The 22,592-nt window shown below is 41.2% G+C and overlaps 1 protein-coding gene across 1 annotated transcript in view; it reads right to left on the bottom strand.

Annotated features, from left to right (window-relative positions):
* Window positions 1-1,418: 1,418 nt before the first annotated feature.
* The window catches only part of LOC136863357 (uncharacterized), an 81,084-nt gene continuing 59,910 nt past the window's right edge, over window positions 1,419-22,592 (bottom strand). The window contains exon 4 of the mRNA XM_067139750.2: window positions 1,419-2,680. The gene's annotated coding sequence lies outside the window, so the exon portion shown is untranslated. The remainder of the gene's footprint in view (window positions 2,681-22,592) is intronic.

The raw sequence follows: 22,592 nt of genomic DNA, 5'->3' as shown, positions 1-22,592 counted from the left end.
ACTTATTATTATTCTTCTAGCTTTCCCGGTTTTTCTTACAGGGTCGGTCTGTTTTGATGAGCTTCCTTCATTTTTCTGTCTGTCCAGTGGCCACTGCTCACGTAAGTTATTTTCCTAGACGTCTTCAGATATTAGTTCCCTATACCTTCTTCTGGGTCTCCCTCTATTTCGTTCACCCTCAGCCTTCATCTTCATCACCCTCCTCCCCATATATTTGTCCTCTCTTATCGTGGCATGGCCAAACCATTGCAATCGTGCCTCTTGAAATTTCCCTGCTGCTTTTGCAAAATTTACTGTCCCTCTGACGAGTTTGATTCGGACGTGGTCTGATTTGGTCGCTCCACAGATCCTTTTCCAGTGATTTTAACAGCACCATTCAAGACAAATTCCGATTACAGTACTGCTTAAAAATATACATTTGCAGAACGCAAATCCATTTTTGGTAAGACACTGTGTTTACAGTGCACTGTATCTTCTAGTTTGGGCTAGAACAAATTTGCTAGTTTCATCGACCAGTCGCAGTCTTAGTCTTAATTTGAAAGTGACTGACGTATGAGTGACGCTATTATCACAATCTTTTGCACCCTGCCCCTGTGATGTAGAGTTGGTTTGGTTGGTGATATGTTTCAATAGAATTAGTAGACTGATGTGGAATAGCACTTTCTGGCTCAGAGAGGAAAGCAGCATAGAACTACTTCGTTCCTCACTTTTAAGTACGATTTTTGAGGGACGTATAGGTTTTTATACGACGACGAAAAGCGGAACTGTTGGGTATCGAACCTTTATTCAGGCTGAGGTCTCCATATACAACCACATTGTTTAATAATTTTACTCTGAAATTCTTACACAGCGGACTATCCGCGCGTGTTAACGCGCTTCGGCTATGGAGCCAAGCTCTGTATTCGAGACGAGAGTGGGTTCGAACCCCACCGTCAGCTATTCTAAGAATGGTTGTCTGTGGTTTCCCATTTTCACTTCCATAAAAATGCCGGGACAGTTCCTATTCGTAGGCCACAGCCGATTACATCCACCTCTTTACCCAATTTCATTTACCGTCTTTCATTTCATCTTTATTAGCTCCTCGACTGAAATTGGCATCAGGAATGGTATTCGGCCGTAAAACATGTCTTAAATATCAACACACACCTCATACCCAACTCCGTATCAGGAAACGGAACAAAGGGTAGACATGCATTCTGAAACTCTTACAAGTCATGAACGTATAATACTTATATTTCAAATACGAGAACAGGAATTCTTATACTTCTTCAGTTTTGGTGATGTACATGAGAGAAATAATAAGTATATATCATATAAGCTAAAGTCTTCCAGTTTGTCGAAACGAGAAATATAACACTTAGAATACTATATCATACGTATCTGTAAAAATACGAACAATTACAGGTATAGACATGATACTGTATAGGCTTTTGGGCTTATGCCGTGTCAAGAAAATAAGGTGAAATTCTTTACGTTTCGCGGAGAACTGTGCTCTGCGTCATCAGAAGAAAATCTCGATTGTCCACGGGCAAAGCTGCTTAAACAATGAGCTTTTGAAATTTAGACGTTTTAATAGAAGTGGAAATGGTACGTTCATTCGTCACCAGATGGCTCCCCGGACGTGGCACAGCGCTAGCGATCGAAGCGGAAGCTGACCGAACCATCAAAATCAGTCTAAGAGGGTCACATAACATGTGTACATAACATATGACTTTGACAGGTATGTTATAGTGTTATATTTCGTGTTTCGACAGACTTGAAAACTTGCAAGTTATAGGCTCTATTAACTAAATCGACACTGAAAAATAATGACTTTGCTTCTTAACAAAATAAAAATGAGAAATAAATGATAAGAATGTGATTTCAAGATATATTTTTGCTATAATTTAGGTAGGTTCTAATATTTACTTAGGATGTAAACATTTCTTTAGGTTACAATATCTAAATGAAAATTTATGGAAGCTCTCAGCAGAAATGCTGCATACATTATTGATGATTACCGAAATCCATTCACTAAAGCATGAAACAGGATGTGTTAGATTAATACAGAGCTTTATGTGATACGAGTACGACATAGTACCAAAATAACACAAAACGGTATCAGGAAAACTGAAGTACATTTAGTTCCTCCACTAAGAATATTTTATTAATATTGCAATTAATTATTTATTTGTTCATTTAATATGTATTCATCAATTTATTTATCTTAGGTTTACACCAACAGAGAGATTCTCCTTTTACAGATACATTTCACAAAATACCTTAAAAAGCAATATCAAGATATAAAAAAATAAAAACATGATGGTGTGTAAGTAAAAAACGTAAATGGAACTAAGAAAGGAAAGAACAATACACAGAAGACTCACAACTACAGTATACAGATTATTTAACACATTGACATAACATAACAGGCATAAATGTAAGAAACTCCGGGTAATATTGGCAAGTACATTACTGTATCATTTAGACGTATGTTATATTGTTATTAAGACAAATAGGAAATATAAAATATTTATTAGAACGGACGATACTGAATATCTAGTACGAAAAATATAAAACACATAATTTAATCATAATTGTATGGCAGTCTCCATCTTAGCAAGCTATGTCGTCTCTTTGTTTCGCTTACAAGACACATCTCGTCGGTTCAGAGTCGTTATCAGCTCATTCCGCCCAAGACCTAGAACAAAAATCTCAGTTGAGTTCTCAAGAAAAGCTTTGTACATAATACAGGTTAGATGTGAAAACAAATAAGAAAAATGTTTAAAATTATTTATCCCACGAATTTACAGTGTAAATCAGTTATACTTTATAACGAAAGAAAAGAAAAATCAGACCAGGTACTTCACAAAAGTAGCGAGATTCAATATTTCTAGAGACTGATTCGAAATCGGCTTAGACAAGTAGAATTAGAGTTGTCAGTCCTCAGGATAAACCTGGGTCATATTTTCTTAAGGATCATTGGCTTTATGATACATGATTAATCCAATAGAGCCTTGCAGGTGCAAAGTCTCCCGTTAATTTCTACGAAAATGACATAACCGAGCTTACTGGTAATAAGTCAAAACAGCACGTATTTACATAGCAGCTTTTCACACATCGGTTTGTTTAATTGATACATATACAGAGCTAGTAACACTGCAAATAACAGACGGAACAGCCAAGTGGTGGAAGTACTGCATGGTTTGGTGTTTGTAGTAACAGCTCAGAACGTGGTCATACCGGTACACGTGTCTGCTAAATAGAGAAAAAATTGAAGCAACATTTCATGGTTACGTGCAAACCATTACAACATGGCATGATTCAATTCTTGGACAAGGAAGGTGTTTTCAATGAGAAATCTGTCTCGGTCTCGAAGTGTGCTTGTTCTCCATGACAGCGCACGTCAACATGCTGCCAACGCAACACGTGGACAGTCTGCATTATTTTCACTGGGGTCTTATGGATCACCCGCCATACAGCTACTGTAAGATCTCTCCCCTTGTGACAGTCATGTCTTTGGTCTACAGAAGAAATATCTTAAAAAGTATTTCACCGCCGATCGAGCAGTTCCTGATGCTGTGGAAGAGTGGTCCAACCAGTAACCACCATCCTTCATTGTGGAGGGTTCAGAGAAACTTGTTCAGCGTAGGTCATGTGCCTTAAAGACAGGAATTATTATAAATGTGCACTCTCTCAAACTACCATCAGTATACTGTCGTTTTGATATAATGTACTTTATTCAATACCTATGGGAAGCTTTTTACAAAAGATACCTGATCCAAAAGTAAAATTTTAAGGGAGAGAGGATAAACACTCAAGAGTGTAAAATGTCAACTTAAAGTTAATTCTAGCACTCTCATTATGCTCACATAGAATAGACGCATTATTATACCAAGCATGTATCTTAAAAGGTTTACAGTTTAAGAAATATTCAAGAAGAAAGGATATATTTGGTACTTTTTGGCACTGAAACTCTAAATGCATCCATCTGAAAGACAAAGGCATAAATTTCACTGCAGTCATCAGAAGACCGACTGTATTGAAATATACAATGATGAAAATTAAATCATTTACAGTGAAGATGCAGATTAGCTAGTACTAAATGAAATAATCGAATACAACAATGTAAATTAAACAGTGTTTTGGCCACGTGGCCCGCAAATGGCTTCTCATTGATTGCATGGATATTTTGGCCAATTCACCCTGTGGGAGTTTATACTTATTGGCATCAAACGAGATTTTGAACGCCCTGTTTGACATGAATTTGAGAAGTTTATGAAGCTTCCTACAAACGTATGTTTTCCAACATAATCTCTCTTTTTTTTTTATTTGGTACCATTTAGAAATAAACTTCTCATATACCGGTACTGTTAATTTCTAGACACCAGCGTATGTCTCAATTGAACAATAGTCTTTAATAGCGAAATGGTAAATATTTCATTTCTGGGTATACTGGAAACGTTGCCGTTCATTTTCGTCGCACTCCATCCTTAGGGAACTGATTTCATTTGTCGCGTTCCTTGTGTCAATTTACGATCTTTAAGAATCTAACATGTTTGATGAGGCAACATTACACATGCGGGTCATGCTATGCTATGTCTTATGTAGTGCCGTTCCTCTCTCTAGAGGTAAGTGCTTCCGTGAGTTTACTATGTAACATTTCGTAATAATGACATAATACTGTCGGAATTTGTTTCCCCAGTACTCGATTAAAGGAATGTAAATTTATTTTAGTAAAGAGTTGGCTTAGGAAACTTGAAAATAAACACTAAATCAAGAGCTACAAGACAAAACTTTTGAATTCTAAGTACCTAGTTAAATTGTCTTTTGGTCTTTCCTATATGTCAACAGCAAAGTAGCAGATGCCTTTGCAGATCAGAAACCTCTGAAGTTACTGAAGGTTTTCAATTTTTTGTTATATTCTGGAAATTGCAAACTGCAAATCTTCCTCTCGAAAAGAAGTGATGAAGCACCAATATTAGGATGTATGCGAACTACAAACAGGGCAGAATGTTACCACGGTGGACTGTAGCATGAATCTGATAACCTGTATCTTCCAGTCTTCACGAGTATAGGCACCTTAAAAGAAAACTGCTTTGCGCTGTTAAAATTGCAAGAAATGGAAACAGGAGGGCCAGCGAAAAAAAATGAAGGTACAAAAACGCAAAGAAGTATACATTTTCAGACCGTATCAAGGTGCACTGCAAAGAAGATACCCTGTATAGGTGCATTTCAAAGAAGATTACCGAAAGAGTATCGGACATCGAAAATGAGTGAGTACAATTTTTAAATTGGCTTTACAGAGTTATCATATTTCAAAGGTGAAACGAAATGAGAAACATTTGTGCGCTCAAATGAAAAAATAAAATGAAAGTCCGACAAAATGACTGAAAGTGTAACGAAATGGCAGACGCGTCTAGACGGCTGTTGGAAATATTTGACCATTTTCACTCCAAATTAGTGCTTGAATGCTATACCCTCCAACATAGCTATGTACTTGCGTCACAACTGTCACTAAATATATTTCCGGGTGAATTATCCTCATCACTCTAGTAATGTTCTTTAAAAAACGTTCTCTCGACATAAGATCATCGTCATAGTTCAGTTCAGCCAAACTTGAAAATATCTCTCTCACTAGCTGCCTTGTTTGTTTACCAAATATTCTCTGAGCTATAAATAGCATGTATACTCAGAAAGTTTTTCAGACCGTTTGGAATGAATTAGAAGTACACTGTAAATTCGTGTCGTTAACCCGACCTGGTGCAGCTCCTTTCAGGCACACCCTCAATGGAGGCGAGCTACATTCCCTACCTTTTTTTTAAATCCACATACAGTACGAGTCCTCCTGCCAATTTTAGATTTCTGGCAGTACCGAGAATTGAACCCAGGACTTCGACGATGGCAGCTAATAACGCTAACCGTTACACTACGGGGATGGATAAGAAGTGCACTGTGACCCATCTATTATCTGTCACGCGGATCACAAGCCTTTAAAAATGTGTTCAGTGCAGTTCTGCATGTCGGTCTCTGGTCCATGACAAGCATGCGCGAAACGATTTCGTAAGTCTTCTTCCTCTTCCTGACCTCATCCCTGTTACCAGGGTTGGTATTTTATGTGGATTACGCACGGTCTTACGGCCGGATGCCCTTCATGATGCAATGCCTTCGTAGAGGCATGTATTCACGTGTTTCTATGGTGGTTAGTAACGTGATGTGATGTGATGTGATGTGATGTGATGTGATGTGATGTGATGTGATGTGATGTGATGTGATGTGATGTGATGTGATGTGATGTGATGTGATGTGATGTGATGTGATGTGATGTGATGTGATGTGATGTGATGTGATGTGATGTGATGTGATGTGATGTGATGTGATGTGATGTGATGTTAGTCTTCTATAACATTAAAGAAATATTAGGATCCATATTCCAACAGTCGTAGAGTAATAATTCTGCAATACTTCTGCTATTTGTTTTAGGGATTTACACAGTGAAATATTTTGGGCCATACTAGACCTGAGGATAGTGTTAATGTCAAGAAATCCATGATAGTAGCTAAGGTTTAAAGCAAGAGACGAAAAATACACGATATTCAAAAATTACTTCCGAGTAGTACAACTTTATAATAAAAAGTAATCACATAGAATAATTGGTAAACTATAAGCAAAACTTCAAATGTTCATAGCTCAAAAACAGGTTTTTTGACATTGGCCCTTTTAGAACCAAGCCACAGATTTGTGTGTTGATGGAGTGGCATATCTGTACAAAGATTTAAACATGTGCTTTATTAGTAATTAAATTGTCCTTATGAAAAAAGAATCAATTAATTCTTCTCATTGCATAGTTTAACAGTATTCCTATCAATATCAAGATTCCCTTACTGTAAATTATTAGATTACTGCCCAGTAAGGACAGACTGCGACCCGTATGTCTCTATCGACTCAGCTAGTGCCTTGTTACGCTAGTAGGGGAAGATCGATCTTCGGCGCCGGGCTTTGTCGAAGGTCTCATCCAAGGTGTTCCAGTTCGACGTCATGTTGCGGGACTATTCTGATCTATTGATGCACTGACACCACGAAAAGGGTACTATATTCAACCCCGCAGAGAAAGGGACAAGGGTTGTCAGACAAAAATTTCCCTCGTTGGTCTTCAAAACAGCCTCACACTTGAAAAAAAAAGCGCCGAACATGGAATGAATTCGCAAAAACAAAACAAAAAAAAATTTAAAAAGACAATCTTTGAATTGCAAACCTATAAATATGAATAGTATCCTACTAAATAAATGTGCTCGAATATTTGGTGGTCCTACACATCTTAATGACTTGTGCATCTGGATTAAATTTCACACACAATTTAAAAATTTCTTCAGCTTACCCAGTTATTTCTGGAGTTGCTGGAGCCACCAAGGCTCACTTTGGTTTTGGCCAGATGCCCTTCCTGAAGCTACGCAAAATTTTGAAATGAAAATCTCGACCCAGGATCGACCGAGATTCGAACCTCAGTCGGCCGGATGTGAAACCAGCAGCTAAGCTAATTCAACTAATCACGCCCCTAACATGCGGTAGCCACGGACCATCAGAATACAGACACGAGGCTAGAGGGAAATTATTCGTATAAAACGCATTGGACTCGCTTTTTACGCGAATAATTGACCCTTATGCTCTGGCCTTCTGTCATATTCAGCTGTGATGTGCACACACATCTCAAAAGCTTGAGATCTTGCTGGCGGAAGAGGGAATAATTATTGAACCATGAGATACTATACAACCACAGTTGTGGCTGCCTTGCACCACTGCCTCCAAGGCCTCGACGTAAATAGTGATTCTGATACTACAAATAGGCCTGATTTGAGGTTATTATCTATAATTCCACTTTTATTTTGGAGCCAGAGCAAGTGTTATGCAATGTAATACACCAAGGTCGTGAACATGACGCAGTAAGAGTTGATACCATAACATTGAGGAAAAGTAAATGGTTGAATATCACAAAAGAACCCGCTGCAGTACATTCAATTCGTTAGGGTTTTCGCCTTCCAGCCGGATGACTTGGAGATGTAAGAGGAAATTCGAACTAAAAACATTTCGGGTATATTATAATAATAATAATAATAATAATAATAATAATAATAATAATAATAATAATGTTGTCCGCCTCTGTGGTGTAGTGGTTAGTGTGATTAGCAACCACCATTGGAGGCACGCATTCGATTCCCGGCTCTGCCACAAAAGTGGTACGAGGGCTGGAAGGAGTTCCACTCAGCATCGATAGGTCAACTGAGTAGAGGCGGGTTCCATTCCCGCCTCAGAAATCCTTAAAGTGGTTTTCCGTGGTTTCCCACTTCTTCTCTAGGCAAACGCCGGGATGGTACCTAACTTAAGGCAACGGCCGTTTCCTTTCCTCTTCCTCGTCTTATCCTTCCAAACTTCCCATCCCCCACAAGGCCCCCGTTCAACATAGCAGGTGAGGCCACCTGGGCGAGGTACTGGTCCTTCTCCCAGTTGTATTCCCGACCAAATATCTCCTGCTCTAGGACACTGCCCTTGAGGCGGTGGAGATGCAATCCCTCACTGAGTTCGAGGGAATAATAATAATAATAATAATAATAATAATAATAATAATAATAATAATAATAATAATAATAATAATAGTATGGCCTCGAATACCGAGTTCCTCAAGTGTTGTCATCTAGGTAGCCTGCCAGCCAATTTCGACATCTCGATTGTGCTACTATCTAGCTATGAAAGTGGAATTCTGCTGGAAAGATACTATAGGTGAGTTGATTAGTTTTGGCAGGTGGTACTGAGTGCACCACTAATGATATTTAACGTGCCACCACCAACAACATGGATTGCCAATATTTTTGACCGCCCTTAAAAGATCGATTGAGCACCTCAACCCGGGTTGACCCGCGAACTAGATTCGGATATTTTAACTCTGATCTGCCAAGAGCTGTTTTTCGAGACATACAAGCAAATTCTATACTGCTGTAAACGGAGCCTCGAACAGGGGATCTCCACATCCGGGCGGGGAGGAAGCCCGGAGCAGTGGTGTGTGGCGGCAGCTGCACCAAGGCCTCCTGAAGACGTGCTGCTCGCCGGAAGTAGAGAATGTTCAGTACCGTTAGCCACGCGCGAGTCTCACTAATTGCAATTGTTAGTGCTTGCAACGAACTACTGACCTCGTCTTCTACCGGTAGAAATAAAACACGTCATTATTCACAGTATTACCGAGACAAATTAACTGATCAAATCTAGGGAATCCTGCAACTAGACGAGGCAAGAGGAATAAATATAGCGATCATCTATATTACGCGTTCAGAAAATAACAAATTTTGCGGTATGCATGCTGGGCACGGTGCACCAATTGAATCTGGCATTTATTGCATTACTAGGGCAAGGCTGCTGCTCCTATCGATAATTTCCATTGTCAGACTTAAAAATCTGAGGTTCTTTTAACGTCGCACTATTACATCGAAGGTTTTCGGTGACAGAAGGATGGGGAAGGGCTAGGATTGGGAGGGTAGCGGCCGTGGCCTTAATTATGGTACAGCCCCAACATTTACCTGGTATGAAAATCGGAAAGCACGGAAATCCATCTTCAGGGCTGCGGACGGTGTGATTCGTATCCACTATCTTTCAAATGAAGTCGATGTAATTCTAGAGTATGCAAAGTTCATGCGGTATCTGCTAAGTTATGCCGGGAGAGACATACATGTCCATAACTGCGCTGTATTGTTACTACATAATAAATTCTGCGTGATTTCCCTGTGCATTTTATCGACACATTGTTATAGACATCACTATCCCTAGATTGTCCCCACAGTTTGGAACCATCCTGTATAAACTAACAGTGTCATAGCATTTCAATAATAATAATAATAATAATAATAATAATAATAATAATAATAATAATAATAATAATAATAATAATAATAATAATGCTATTGATTTTACGTCTCCTCTTTCTTTCTTTCTTTCTTTCTTTCTTTCTTTCTTTCTTTCTTTCTTTCTTTCTTTCTTTCTTACTTGATTGTTTGTTTGTTTGTTTGTTTCTTTCTTTCTTTCTTTCTTTCTTTCTTTCTTTCTTTCTTTCTTTCTTTCTTTTAATCCGTTTACCCTCCACGGTTGGTTTTTCCCTTCGGCGAGGAATTCCACCTCTACCACCTCAAGGGCAGGGTCCTGGAGCGTGAGACTTTGGGTCGGGGATACAACTGGGGAGAACGAACAGTACCTCGTCCAGGCTGTCTCACCTTCTATACTGAACAGGGGCCTTATGGGATGTTAGGAAGATCGGGAGGGATAGACAAGGAAGAAGGAAGCAAGGAAGGAAGGAAGGGAGGGAGGAAGCGACCGTGGCCTTAAGTTAGGTACCATTCCGTCATTTGCCTGGAGGAGAATTGTGAAACCACGGAAAACAACTTCAAGGATAGCCGAGGAGGGAATCGAACCCCTCCCCTCCCACTACTCATTTGACCACCTGAGGTTGAGTGGACCCCGTTTCAGCCCTCGTACCACTTTTCAAATTTCATGGCAGAGCCGGGAATCGAACCCGGGCCTCTGGGAGTGACAGCTAATCACACTAACCACTGCATCACAGAGGCGGACGATTTTACGTCTCACAAATTATTTTTACAGAGTTTGGAGAGGCCAAGGTTGCGGAAATGTTGTCCCGCAGGAGTTCTTTTATGTGAAGGTAAATCTGCCGACGGAGGCTGTGGTATGTGAGCATTTTGAAATATCACTGAATGATCCTGAAAAGAACCCGCTATCCTAGACTCATAAAGCACGCGAGCTCCCACCTAAGCCACTCAGCATGGCTCATTGTACATTAAGCTGATATCACACGAACACTGAAACTGCTGTATTCACGTTCACAGATACTGTTCATGATACCAAACATTTCTTTGTACTGTTAATATTATTTACTGTTGTGATCTCATCCATTATGCATGACCAATACTGTGGGGCATACCATCAGCTACTTTAGTCCTTGCAATAACTCTTAGAATAATACACTCTTGATTTCACACATATTTCTACTGGAGTCAGGTCAGGCGACCGAGCAGGTCAAGGTCCTCGGTTTGGAAACATCTCATTCAGTGGGGGAATTATCAGTCTGGCTCTAAGTAGTGGGGCTCCGATATACTGCATTCACGGGTGTCGTTTCATTGCCGAATGCTAAGTACAGGAACTAAAACGAAACCTGCGATGCATAGAACCCCACTAAGGATCTGCTGGCCAGCTAGGTAGTCTGTAGATATTATAGAGCAACGTGGTCATCCTGATTATATCCTCGAGTGTTTATTTATTTTTTTAATTTTAAGAATTTGCTTTATGTCGCACCGACATAGATAGATCTTATAGCGACGATAGGATAGAAAATGGTTAGGAGCGGGAAGGAACCGGTCGTGGCTTTAATTAAGATACAGCCCCAGCAGCGTGTTTCTCTTTGTTTTCGTGATCGGGTCTATTATCTATCATTTTCAGTTGGAATCACGGGGATGACTGAATCCCCTACCAGCCAATAGTCCAGAATTGAAACTATTGCATAAGCTGACAATTGAACCCGGAGCCTCAGAGTAAGACACTCTGAATGCATTGGTTATTGATTTTACAAGGGAACCCTTACAAGGGAACCCTCAGGTAGACGAGTCACGGATATCGTTCATACTGCACTGCTGTACGTAAAGGTGACCCCCTCTAATGCGAATATCCAAAGCCGATGAGCCAGATATCCAGATATTTCCGAGAAAACAGACTCCTACAAGTTCCAAGTGCCTCATATCTACTAAAAGTTTACGAAGTGGCCAGCGAAAGTAGGGCTCATTGGGTATCGCCCGCGGCTAGTGATAAAGGGAGCGCTGGTTCAAATCTCTCTGTGAGCATGTTTTATTTTCCTTCCCATCTTTCATTCTACGTGTATTCTAGGTATGAATATTTGTCTTTCTTTTTAAATCTGTTTACCCTCCAGGGTTGGTTTTCCCTCGGACTCAGCGAGGGATCCCACCTCTACCGCTTCAAGGGCAGTGCCCTGGAGCATGAGACATTGGGTCGGGGATACAACTGGGAATAAGGACCAGTACCTCGCTCAGGCAGCCTCACCTGCTATGCTGATCAGGGGCCTTATGGAGAGATGGGAAGATTGGAAGGAAGAGGGAAGGAAGCGGACATGGCCTTAAGTTAGGTACCATCCCGGCATTTGCCTGGAGGTGAAGTGTGAAACCAGGATGGCTGAGGTGGGAATCGAACCCCCCTCTACTCAGTTGACTTTCCGAGGCTGAGTGGTTCTTGCCCTCGTACCACTTTTCAAATTTCGTGGCAGAGCCGGGAATCGAACCCGGGCCTCCGAGGGTGGCAGCTAATCATGCTAACCACTGCACCACAGAGGCGGAAAATAATATTTTTTTAATGCTTCAAAATATGAGTATAAAACTGACAAATGTCGGTTAGAAAATTGAATCTTTCGATTAATAGTATCGGGCGATACTCTATTAGCAACGCGCTTGTTTGTCACTTTGCAAATAATTATTTGATATAAGGCATTTGGAATTTGTCAAATTCTCTGTTCAGTTTCTACATAAATCACGTACATATGTTAAAAATGTTGATTAATGATGTTTTACGGACTCCTTGCTCTTTACTCGTGCTGTTATTGCATATGTTTTCAATTATGCTATAGAATATTAATTTTTGTAAACTGCATGTATCGCAAAGTAAGATTTGTGGTAGCAAGAGTGCCAATAAGCCAGAGACCAACACGATGTTGCTGCAATTGAACACACTTAGATGCCATCAACTTCAGCCAGATTGCGCCTGCTACCTTGAAGGCATAAGGCCAATGACTAACAAATGCGCCACTATTGAGTGTAAGATGGCCATATAATGGTATTTCTAATAATAATAATAATAATAATAATAATAATAATAATAATAATAATAATAATAATAATAATAATAATAATAATAATAATAACAATGGCTTTATGTCCTGCTAACTACTTGTACGGTTTTCGGAGACGCTGAGATGCCGGAATTTAGTCCCGTAGGAGTTCTTTTACGTGCCTGTATATCTACCGACAAGAGGCTGAGACGTAATCGACTCTCCTTCAGAACGTGTTCGGATATTACCTTTGAACAGAAGTGCTTGTATATACCACTGGTCGATATCGGATATCTGGGCACTTTGTTGTACGAATCCTCATAAGAAAATGATCTGACCATTAGATATCCCATGCGGGCTGAGTGGCTCAGACGGCTGAGGCGCTGGCCTTCTGACCACAACTTGGCAGGTTCGATCCTGGCTCAAGTCCGTCAACGTCACAGAATGTTATGTATACTGCAGAATTTGGAAGTAGGTCATGAGAGAAGCACTGTGGTCTTGAGAAATGCAATTATCAGCAGGAAGCACTAAAATAATCCGGTATTAACAATTATAAATGTCAGTAGGTTTTATAAGTAAACAGTTACAAGTCACTGAGAAACCAGGATGTCCACTTGGTCATTATCATAAACATCCACGTTTCCTCTCTGCTTGTAACACTCAGTAAGCATTCATAATTGTAAAAAAAAAAAATGTCCTTTCACCCATCTGACTTATTAACGTGGAGAACCAGTCGTATAAAGAATAGAGAAAGGATAGTCAGCGATTGTCATCTGTGTCGTGCTTGACATCACTCCCTACTGTGTGTTCAACAGACGAAAGTCATTTATTATTATTATTATTATTATTATTATTATTATTATTATTATTATTATTATTATTTCTTTCTTAATCTGCTTACCCTCCAGGGTTGGTTTTTTCCTCAGACTCAGCGAGGGATCCTACCTCTACCGCCTCAAGGGCAGTGTCCTGGAGCGTGAGACATTGGGTCATGGGATACAACTGAGGAGGATGACCAGTACCTCGCCCAGGCGGCCTCACCTGCTATGCTCAACAGGGGCCTTGCCTGGGGTTGGGCAGATTGGAAGGGATAGACAAGGTGTGTGCGTTGTCTTCATCATAATTTCATCCTCATCACGACGCGCAGGTCGCCTATGGGCGTCAAATCAAAAGACCTGCACCTGGCGAGCCGAACCCGTCCTGGGATTTCCAGGCACTAAAAGCCATACGCCATTTCATTTCATCCAATATTTTATATGTTCAATACTTTTCCTGTAAGGAACGAATATAGAATTAATATGAAAACTGATGAATACGGTCCGTCCTTTGTACCGTGAATACAAAATTCTTACGAAAGTGCTGATACGTTTTGTTTCTTTTTCAGAAGATTGAGCTCCTTCCACCTGCTGTGAAAAATAATACAATCCTTGAATTGACGAAGTCAGGTGAGTTCCAATTTCAGATAAGAACGTCACCCTACGGAGATTTGTTTTGACACGCGTCGATACTTTTAAAGTTGGAAGAAAGCAGACGTGACGGCAGCTGCGAGTGAGTCACGAACCGTGACTCACATACTGTACTTCTGGAGGTATGGAGTGGTCACTGTGTCAAAGAGCATGCAAATGTCTTATTCTACGCCAGTAAGCTGCTAAAGCATATGGCAGACTGGAAAGCATTATCATCAATGGCATTGTGGTTCGAATCCACGAAGAAGTAACTGGGGAAGGTAGTGCTGACACACAAGATACGCATCGAGTGTGTCAGCAAGGCCCTGTATAGACGGCCGCAATATTCACATAACGTCAAAGTTAAAAATAAACATTTAATTTCCATAAGTATTATAGAAATACTAGGTAAACAAGCGCTTTATGACAGAGCGAGTGGCTGTGTGGTTTGGGTCACGTAGATATCAGCTTGCGTTCGGGAGATAGTGGGTTAGAACACTGTCGGCAGCCCTAAATAAAATATGGTCTTCCGTCCTTTCCCATTTTCAAGTCAGGCAAATGCTGGGGTTATACCTTAGTAAAGACCACGGTCGCTTCCTTCCCACTCCTAGATATTTCCTATCGCATCGTCACCTTGAGACCTATGTGTGCCTGTACAACGTAAATAAAATTAACCCTTTCCTGGGGAATGTCGAGAAAAAATAAACGGTAAATGTAATGGATCGTGTTATATAAAAATATTAATACACAGGTGAACTAGAAAAGCATCTCCGTACAGGCCATGAAGGCCCTTGGAGTGGTGGAATGTAAAGGCTTCCACCATTCGTAACCTCGGCACTTGATGGGGTAGTGGTTAGCTCTACGCCCGGCCGCCTTTGCCCCCAGAAATTAACCTGATACTCATTTTTTATGTAGGCTGAGTGAACCTCAAGGCCATGTGCACCTCCGGAAGCGGAAATCTCGTTTCTTAAATGTTACGACTTCCTGTCGGGGATTCGAACCCACGTCCTTGAGGGCGAACCGAGCACGCCTTTACCGCCTCGGCCAGGCAGCCCCTACACAGGTGAGCTAGGTCAACAAGTTTTCCAAACTAAAGAGCCAAAACACATCCAGCAAGATACGTAAATAAATTAATTTCCCTATAGATAATTTTAGAAGCTGCCTAGCTGTGACTGGGAGAGGCGTATTCGGTTCTCTTGGAAGGACGTAAGTTTGATACCCTAACAGGAAGCCAGAAAATTTAGAAACGAGATTTCTGCTTCTGAGTAGCCTCTGTGGCTCAGGTGGCAGCGTGCCGACCTCTCACCACTGGGTTCCGTGCTTTAAATCCTGGTCACTCCATGCGAGATTTGTGCTCGGCAAAGTGGAAGCGGGACAGGTTTTTCTCCAAGTACTCCGGTTTTCTCTGTCATCTTTCATTCCAGCAACACTCTCCAAGATCAGTTCATTTCATCTCTCAGTCACGAATCATTGCCCCTGAGGAGGCGACAAGCTTAAGCAGCGGCACAATTCCTATCCTCGCTGTTAGGTGGGAGCTTCATTCATACTATTCCTGACCCGGTTAAAACTAGAAACAGACTGTGGATTTTCATTTTCATTTCTGCTTCCGGATAGGCAAATGGCCCTGGGGTTGAATATCAGGTTAATTCCTATGAGTAATTGTTCCGGAGTATGGAACTAGCCACTCTTTCCTACTTAGCCTCATGTATTCATGACTATTTTACCTACCGTATATACCTACCGTATATATCCCAGCCCTTCGTCTTTCAGTATATATCTTACCTCTTTAATATCTCTTTACCACTTTCCCGGGGTTTGGAGTAAAAATTTTATTTGCACCTTGAGGAAACTCTTAATCCCGCTAAAACTGTACGTCATTGCTCTCAAAAAAGAACTTCCCATTTAGTGAATAAATGCTTTCACGTCTGTGCTTATGCTCTTTAGCTTCTGATGGTAAATTTGGAACCCCTCAGCTTGTCTATCTCCCTTCCCCCATTCTCACCTTTGCCTTGGGGAATTCTACACATTTTTGATTTGTTAAGGGATCTTGAAATTATGTTTTTATATTTTTTAATGTTAGGAATACCTTATCAAATCATGTCTATTTTCATTTTTATATCTACCTTTATCAATTACTCTACTTCAACTTCCATATGTTAGTACAGACAGAACGCATAATTGAAACTTAAAAGGCCACATATAAAATTTCATGTTTCTTTAACATGTGACTCCATTCACACCCAGGTTACACTTACAAAAGGCACAGTCATCTCTTTACAGGCTACGAAGGCCCTTGGAGGGGGTGAAAAGTAAAAGGTTTCATTCCGTACCCTGAAGGTGTGCGGTGGACCTCCTAGAGTATGACGCCCTCTCTCAGGGCAGGAGATGTGCAGCGGTGATTTGAGGCACGGAGAAGGGAGGGAGGGAGGGGAGGGGAGCGACTGCGGCCCTTAAGAGGAACTGTCCCGGCATTCACCTTAATGAGGAGAATAGAAAACAACGGAAAACCACCATTCACAGGACAACAACAACAACCGCCTCCCGAATGCACAGCTGTAGTGCCACGGAAAAGCTGTGGCCACCGTTAAGTCGAAGCCTACTCTACTCGGTACCCTGAATCCATGGTTACATGCCACATCGGCCAACATTCCGATGTGCAGAGTTAACACTTAGATCGAAACAGTATCACAATGTCACAATTACGCTATGAAAGATAATAGGTTATTTCTATGGTAGATTAAATACGGGGACAATGTTTTGCCACAACGAAGTGTTTACCAGTGGACTGAACAGTTCAAAAGGGGTCGCACGAGCTTGAAGGATGAGGAAAGATCCGGGCGTCCATCTGCAACTTATCACTTACCAATTAACTAGGGCATATCCAGGCCCCTATGAACTTATAGCAAAATCTAGAAACGTAAACTTTAAGAGACTAGACATGAAAATAATTTTGACTCGCAGAATCGCAGAGCATCTGGGCGTGAAAATTTAGAACTGTTTCCGAAATAGTTCTGACATTTTACGTCAGATGTCTCTGCCTTGGCACAACATAATCCGTGCACTCGAGTATGGCTTTGGTTGAGTTCTGGAAGCTTCTCGTAGTGTCATACGAGAAAATTTCAGACTTTTGCAGCGTAGTCCATTTGCTTATAAATGCACGACCGTCACATCAGTCAGTCAGCTGCATTGAGTACTAAACAAATAATTACTTCAGAAAGCACAACGCATTGCAGGACAAGCGGAAGTACACATTTTTGTTCCATATCTTACTCATACTGTAAGTAAAAACACAGGAGTAATCCTCCATCAGACTGTGAGAATGAATGCTAGAGACGTTCACTAATTATACCATATCTTGATTCTCTTACATCATCGTTAAATGTTCCATTTTCGCAAGAAAATACCACGGCTTTCGCTTTAACAAAGCTACAGTACATCCATCATACATGTTCAGATTAAGTATCAGGGACTTGCAAAAAGCGCGGAATCCTTCACAGTATTTTATGAATTGGATGATATCACCGCAGAGTTGGAACTGTGGTATAACTTCTGGGAGAGAAAGAATTTAACCAGGAACAGATTAAAGGATATTGACGTAACTGACTTTGTTTTCTTTAAATTTACAACACCAATGTTTCCTTTTTCCTGCTATGAGGCAAGGACTAATTTTGAGCGCTATTCTATCCGCTACGGTGACCGTAGTACGCTTCGAAGAATAAAGACCTGGCTTCGGAGCACCATGGGAGAGGAAAGACTGATCGGATTATGGTTGATAAGCGTGCATCGGGATTTCATCAAAGAAAACCGTGATATTGTCGAAAACGTTTTAGAAAAGATTTAGTAAATCGAAGAATCTGTTCCAGGTTATATTATTTCTCTCCCAGAAGTTATACCACAGGCCCAGCTCTTCGGCGATATCATCCACTTCATAAAACCCCATGATTCTGGGTACGCCCTTGCCAATTAACTTTATGATTTTCTGAAACTATTCCAAGGTGAAATAAATAAATAAAGTCTTGGCATTTCCTAGTCCCGGATGTGGGCTGCGATAACATGTATTGACCTCTAAGGACGAACCTGTGTAAGTCATTAAGCCGCTTGATAAGAGTGCAAATGACGGCCTCACTCCCCCATTTCGATAACTCGCCAAGGACGCGACCATGTTGCGTTAACATAGAAACATTCTTACAAAAGACAAGGCAAAGGAATTTGAATGAGAAAGTAACTTAATATCCCAGAGAATCGTCACACGAAGTAAGAGCTACCAACGGCATAGTGGCGATTTTGTTAGGATTCCAAACCAAATGCAACTTCCCTCGACAGAGAACACGACCCCTTGAAGAAGATTGATCTCGTACAAAGAACTTCTCTCGAGTTTCCTAAGATGTACAAACCTGTAGAGCAAAGTTTGCCAAACTTTGTCTCATGTCGGCACTCTTTTACACCTCTTGATTTTACGCGGCGTCCGCCTCTGTGGTGTAGTGGTTAGGGCTGGTTTACACGGGTAGAGTAGTGAGGCGAGTAGAGTAGCCACGTTACTCTACTCTACCACTGTCTGGTAGAGTTGACACTTGTATCGTTCATACGGGAGTAGAGTCATACAGTAGAGTAGAGTAGTAGCACCATGTCAAGACGCAAGCACATCGTAACGAAGAGTTTAAAGACATTTGCAAACATATTAATTCAAGAGGTTAGTGAAGCATTGGAAGAAGCAAATGAGGAAAGAAGGGAATGGGTAAGAGGCTGGCTTAGGAGAGATGCACTCGGGGTATCAACATTAATCCTGAGAGAACTTGCGACAGAGTATAAAGAAGAATACAGAAAGTGTATGAGATCGAAGCCTGATAACTTTCAGATACTGTTAGATGCTATAACACCGCAAATTCAAAGACACAACACAGTGATGAGAAATGCAATAACACCGAGATTTAAGCTTGAGGTGACTCTGAAGTTCTTGGCCAATGATAAATAGCCATCAGTACACTGTAAATCACGCTGGCGTAGGCCTAATTTGTAGTAGTTTTTTTGCCATAAATACCCCAATTACTGATCTATTTATATAATTTGTTTGTTCGTTGCTTGTACGGCCCAGGTGTAGAGATTAAGTTTCAAGACCTGACATTGTACTGTAAACAATAATTATATTGGATATTCCAAACAAAATATGAAAATTATTCTATTTGTTGTGGACATTACTGTTATTGCTTAAAATTAATGGCATTGTCAAGTGATACGAGGTAGAAGATCCCTATGTATGTTATTAATATGATTAAAGTACACAGTCCTGCATCATTGTCTAACTTAAACACGTAGAGACACATGATGAACACGCTGTGTAACACTGAAACTTGAGAAACCTTCATCTAAAGGGACAATCCAGCTGTCACTTGTTTATATTTGTTGTTGCATCTTCGAAACTATTATAGGTTTAGGTATTTTTTAAATCCTTCTTCCATCGAAAAGAGGGAGGTCTGTTCTCCATTATAGGACAATACACCTGCATTTGTTTGACCTCCAAAGGTGTACCTCCCCTTAATATGTTACGTTGTGGCTTTTAATATTCTTCTTTCTTTATTAATCTGCTCACCCTCCAGGGTTGATTTTTCCCTCGGACTCAGCGAGGGACGCACCTCTACCGCCTCAAGGGCAGTGTCCTGGAGCATGAGACATTGGATCGGGGGATACAAGTGGTGAGGATGACCAGTACCTCGCCCAGGCAGTGTCACCTGCTATGCTGAACAGGTGCCCTGGTGGGGGATGGGAAGATTGGAAGGGATAGAGAAGGAAGAGGGAAGGAAGAGGCCGTGGCCTTAAGTTAGGTACCATCTCGGCATTTGCCTGGAGGAGAAGCGGGAAACCACGGAAAACCACTTCCAGGATGGCTGAGGTGGGAATCGAACCCACCTCTACTGAGTTGACCTCCCGAGGCTGAGTGGACTCCGTTTCAGCCCTCGTACTACTTTTCAAATTTCGTGGCAGAGTCGGGAATCGCACCCGAGCCTCCGGCGGTGGGAGCTAATCACACTAACCACACTACAGAGGTGGACGGCTTTCAGTATTACCTTGCAAATTATACTTTACTAAACCACTTAAAAGAGGGAGTGTAGATGTCGGCGGCACCACCTCCAGACTTCTTGGATTTACGAATATTCCTCAGTTCTTGGTCGTAGGTACATCGTACTAAAAATTTAAAAAAAAAAATGTTTAAGTTCCATAACACCAAAACCCTCTTTACCCATTTTCGTAATCAAGTCCTCTTCCGCCGCCCGTCTCATATTTTAGTTTCTGTAAATAATGCCGTTTATGTTCCATAAACATTCTTTTTTCACTGTCAGTTCTACAAATTTACGTGTTTCTTCTTCCGTACACTTGATTTTGCCACCAAATAAACGCACAAAAATGCTCAGTTTACTCAGCGGAATACCGTCAGTACACATATGGAAATAGGCGAACGACGCGCCAACTGAAAAATCGAGCGTCCTCGGCCTTCTCCGCCAGCTCTCGGAGCTCGGTTCCGGTGGACGGGATAGGATAGTGGTAGAGTTACTTTACCACAGCGGAAACCCACTCTCCTCTACTGCGTACTAGCTACTCTACTCTACTTGCTACTATCCCAGTCGTTTACACGATGCTAGTAGCTCTACTATCCACTCTACTCGCCTCGCTACTCTACCCGTGTAAACCAGCCCTTAGTATGAGTAGCTGCCACCCCCGGAGACCCTCGTTCGATTCCCGGCTCTGCCACGAAATTTGAAAAGTGGTACGGGGGCTGTAACGGGGTCCACTCAACCTTGAGAGGTCAAATGAGTAGAAATGGGTTCAGTTCCCACCTCAGCCATACTGGAAGTGGTTTGCCGAGGTTTCCCACTTCTCCTCCAGGCAAATGCCGGGATGGTACCTAACTTAAGGTCACGGCCGCTTCCTTCCCTCTTCCTTGTCTATCCCTTCCAATCTTCCCAACCACTCGCAAGGCCCCTGTTCAGCATAGCACGTGAGGCCGCCTGGGCGAGGTACTGGTCATCCTCCCCAATCGTATCCCCCAACCCAGAGTCTGAAGCTCGAAGACACTGCCCTTGAGGCGGTAGAGATGCGATCCCTCGCTGAGACCGGGAGAAAAACCGACCCTGGAGGATAAACAGATAAAGAAGAAGAAGACATGTTACAGTTATGAACTCGATACAGCAATCTTCTTCTTCATATCGAAATGCAGTGATTATCCAGAGGACAAGAGCTTATAGTAGTCGCTTGTATGAACTCGAGGATGATGTGTTAGAATTAGCTGAGCAAGGAAATGAAACAGGATTTGCAGACTCACTGAAAGACGGTCTAAATGTTCGAAGTTAGCTTTCCCTATGGGAATATTTGAAACCCTAAAGAAGATAAATATTATTATACGAAGCCACAGGGCAGATCTTCTTACAAGTACCGAAAGAAATGGACATATGTTTAAGGAAAGCGAAGAACAACAATTTTTATATCCTTGAAAACAACATCTAAATGTGCAATGAGAAATAATATAAAATCGTTGATTTGTGATCGCTTACTGCAACTTAAGGTGAAACTGAAAGGCTATTTTCCATAATAATAAATCCTTTGCAATATCTAATACTTGCGAACTTCACTTTATTAAAGAGGAAGAGTTGGAACACTTGAAGTCAATCGTACTTTACAAATGCTCCAGGAATCAGAGTTATGCAGCTTCTGGATATCGATTCTAGAAGATTTTACTCAACTAAGTAAAGGGGTTTTCATTATTTTATCGATTTATTCCTTCCAAATTATTCATCAGTGTGACCAACGCTCTACCGCTCATATACACGGTTCACGTTGTTTCCGACCATCCTGTATCACTGAGCTCTCTCAGAGATCTTGAACATTTTAACAAACGAACTGGTCTATGTTCCTCCATGTTTTAGAAGTTCTTTGAAATATAGTCCACATCTTCCCTTGCACGTCACTGTTTTTGTACGCATGCGACGCAATAACTTACTCAGCACCATTCAAGCATTAGAGAGTTCTTCTTTACAAATCAATTTCTGTGGCAAAGAAGTTCGCTCGTCGCCACACTATGTGAAGCCATTTTAAAACATCCCACGTTATACAGCCGAACTTCCGAGCTCTTGCTGATGCATTGTGATGTGGAACAAACTGACAATTCAGTGGTGTTACCATTTAATTGTTAGTCATTTTCTGTTTCATTCTCTTCATCTTCGATTAAGGATCTTTTTTCTGAGCACAAATTCGTTCATTTCTGCTGCTTGCCTCGCATAGGCAGGGGTGGCCCT

The sequence above is a fragment of the Anabrus simplex genome, chromosome 1 (genome assembly GCF_040414725.1).
Source record: "Anabrus simplex isolate iqAnaSimp1 chromosome 1, ASM4041472v1, whole genome shotgun sequence".
NCBI classification, from domain to species: domain Eukaryota; kingdom Metazoa; phylum Arthropoda; class Insecta; order Orthoptera; family Tettigoniidae; genus Anabrus; species Anabrus simplex.
The sequence above is the reverse complement of the archived record's forward strand: the minus strand, read 5'-3'. Positions and strand labels throughout refer to the sequence as shown.